The sequence below is a fragment of the Gekko japonicus genome, unplaced genomic scaffold, assembly GCF_001447785.1.
Source record: "Gekko japonicus isolate JY-2015 unplaced genomic scaffold, Gekko_japonicus_V1.1 scaffold3155, whole genome shotgun sequence".
NCBI lineage: Eukaryota > Metazoa > Chordata > Lepidosauria > Squamata > Gekkonidae > Gekko > Gekko japonicus.
The window spans coordinates 7,304-9,913 of NW_015174934.1; the positions used below are offsets into that span (position 1 = coordinate 7,304).

Below are 2,610 nucleotides of genomic sequence, written 5' to 3' on the forward strand. Positions count from 1 at the left end.
GTCCATTGGTGGCTATTAGCCACAAGGTATAGATAGGGGCTCTGGGGCAAGTGATGCTCCGTCTTCTTGGTGCTTGGGGGTGGGCAACAGTGGGAGGGCTTCTAGTGTCCTGGCCCCACTGCTGGACCTCCTGAGGGCACTGGTATTTCTGGCCACTGTGTGACACAGAGTGTTGGACTGGATGGGCCTTTGGCCTGATTCAACATTGGCATCTCTTATGTTCTCTTACGTTCTTATGTAGCTTACCTGTTGCTGTCCTTTATACAGTTTATATCTCCGGTACCTAGTATTATATTTTATGGCACACATGGGCCGGCCCAACAAAGGGACGTTTATGTCAGATCCAGCCCTCATAAGAAATGAGTTTGACACCCCTGTTCTAGAGGGATCCTGAGACGCTGAAGATCAGGTTGTCAGCCTCCAGGCAGGGCTTTGGAGATCTCCTGGAGTCACAACTGATCTCTATACTAAAGAGATCAGTTGCTCTGGAGAAAATGGCTGCCTTGGAGAGCGGAATGCAGTGTTCCCTCTAAGCCGAGTCAGTGTGAGCCAGCTCACAGTCTTTTAGCCTCTGGCTCACACACTTTTGCCTTAGCTCAGGAAGGAGGGCTCCAGAGCAGACTAATTTACGCAGCAGCCAAATCGCTTGCTCACCACTTTAATGCCAGGAGCTCACCAAGTAGAATTTTGGCTCACAAGGCTCCACAGCTTAGAGGGAGCCTTGGCGGAATGTATGGCATTGTACCCGATCAAGGTCCCTCCCTTCCTCAGGCTCCGCCCCCAAATCTCCCAGAGTCACCCAACACAGAGTCGGCCATCCTAGGACTCACAGCATCAAGAACGCCAATGATGACCCTGACCTGGATAGCCCAGGCAAGCCCAATCTTGTCAGGTCTCGCAAGCGAAGCAGGACCGACCCTGGCAAAGACTTTGAAGGGAGACCTCCAAGGAATACCAGGGCTGGGAGGCAGAGGCAGGCAATACCAAAGCCACCTCTCTGAAAACGTCCAAGGCCCAGTAGGGATCGCCAGAAGTCACCATGACACAACACAATGAGGCAGTTTCCTCCAGGGCTTTTTTGTAGAAAAAGTCCAGCAGGAACTCATTAGCATAATAGGCCACACACAGCAGCAGAAACTCATTGGCATATTAGGCCGCACCCCCATGTTACCAGAAGTGTGGTCATCCAGCCACACCCACCTTTCCCTTCTTATTCTGTTGACCTTGTTTGTGGTCAAAACCCAGGGCCTTTTTTTGTAGCAGGAACTCCTTTGCATGTTAGGCCACACACCCCTAATGTAGCCAATCCTAATGAGTTTCTGTTGTTGGGTGTGGCCTATTATGCTAATTAGTTCCTGCTGGGTGTGGCCAACTTGGGAGCCAGCCGGAACTCCGTTCCTGTGCGTTCCTGCCCAAAAATAGCCCTGGTTTCCTCTGTCATTACATCAAATGCTCAGCTGCAGGAATCAAACGGTCGGCCTTTACCTCTAGGTGTTTAGCCAGCCGGCCAGGCTGTAGAGGGATAACGTGCTCATAAGATGACAGTTTCCTCCGGATCGGCTCTTGGTAATGGATTTCAAACTGGACTTTGGTCCCTCCGGGCACGTTGAGTTCGGCTTTGAAGTTCTCCATGTCGAGAGCGTTGCTCCTGGGTACAGTCAACAGGATGCAAAAGACAATCTTAATGCGCCGATGACACGCAGTCTCTCAATGGGAAGGGTAGATCCCATAATGGTCTTAAAACCAAAAACATCAGTTTGCTATGAAACGTTTTATTTGGCCGGAAAAGAGAATATTCATGCAACCGTTTTGTCCAGTAGGAAGTCAACACAAATGGAGCATTTCAGTGATTTTGGTGTTTTTCGAATCGTGATCACAGAGCTTCCAAAAGGAAGGCTTTGTTCCTAGCTATCCCATGTAATATCCAGGGGTCATTTCCTGCAGGAGCGCCCAGGAGTGGAACTCCGGCAGTAAAGAGCCCAGGGGGTGGGCACATGCAACAAGCCCCGCCCCCTGCTCCCAGCAGCCCTGGGCCACGAGGAGCAAGAAGCAGCCAGGTAAGTTGCAGTGGGTGTTGCCTTCTGACACACTTCTGGCGATGGCAGGGGGTGTGGCATATGCAAATAAGTTATGCTAATGAGTTATGCTAATGAGCGCCTGCACCTCTTTTTCTATGAAATGATCCCTGGTAATATCACATGAGGAGAAGCAGTGTTTTAGTGGAGGCATGCAAAAGGTCCCAGGTTCAATCCCTGGCCTGTCCAGTTCAAGGGGCCAGAGAGGAGGTAATGTGGAAGACTTCCACCTGAGACTCTAGTTCCTACCAGTTAGGGTTGCCAAGTCCCCCCGGCCACCAGCGGGAGATGCAGGGGAAGGAGTGCCACCTTCAGGTTGGGAAACTCCTGGAGATTTGGGGATGGAGCCTGGGGAAGACACAGGGCCGGTTCGCCTGCTAGGTGAGCTAGCTGCTCGCCTAGGGTGCGCTGGCCCTCAGGGGTGCCAAACTGCGCCCCCCCGCCACCCTAACCGGCGAGAGAGAAAAGGTGGCGGGGATCGAGGGTCTCTGCCCGCCAGCCCCTCTCGCTCTCTCTGTGCACCCGGCTGGGGTGG

At 52.5% G+C, this 2,610-nt stretch overlaps 1 protein-coding gene across 1 annotated transcript in view; it reads right to left on the bottom strand.

The window, feature by feature from the left end:
- The window catches only part of LOC107122070 (inter-alpha-trypsin inhibitor heavy chain H2-like), a gene marked incomplete at its 3' end in the record, with an annotated part of 27,338 nt that overhangs the window by 6,892 nt on the left and 17,836 nt on the right, over nucleotides 1–2,610 (bottom strand). The window lies entirely within an intron of this gene.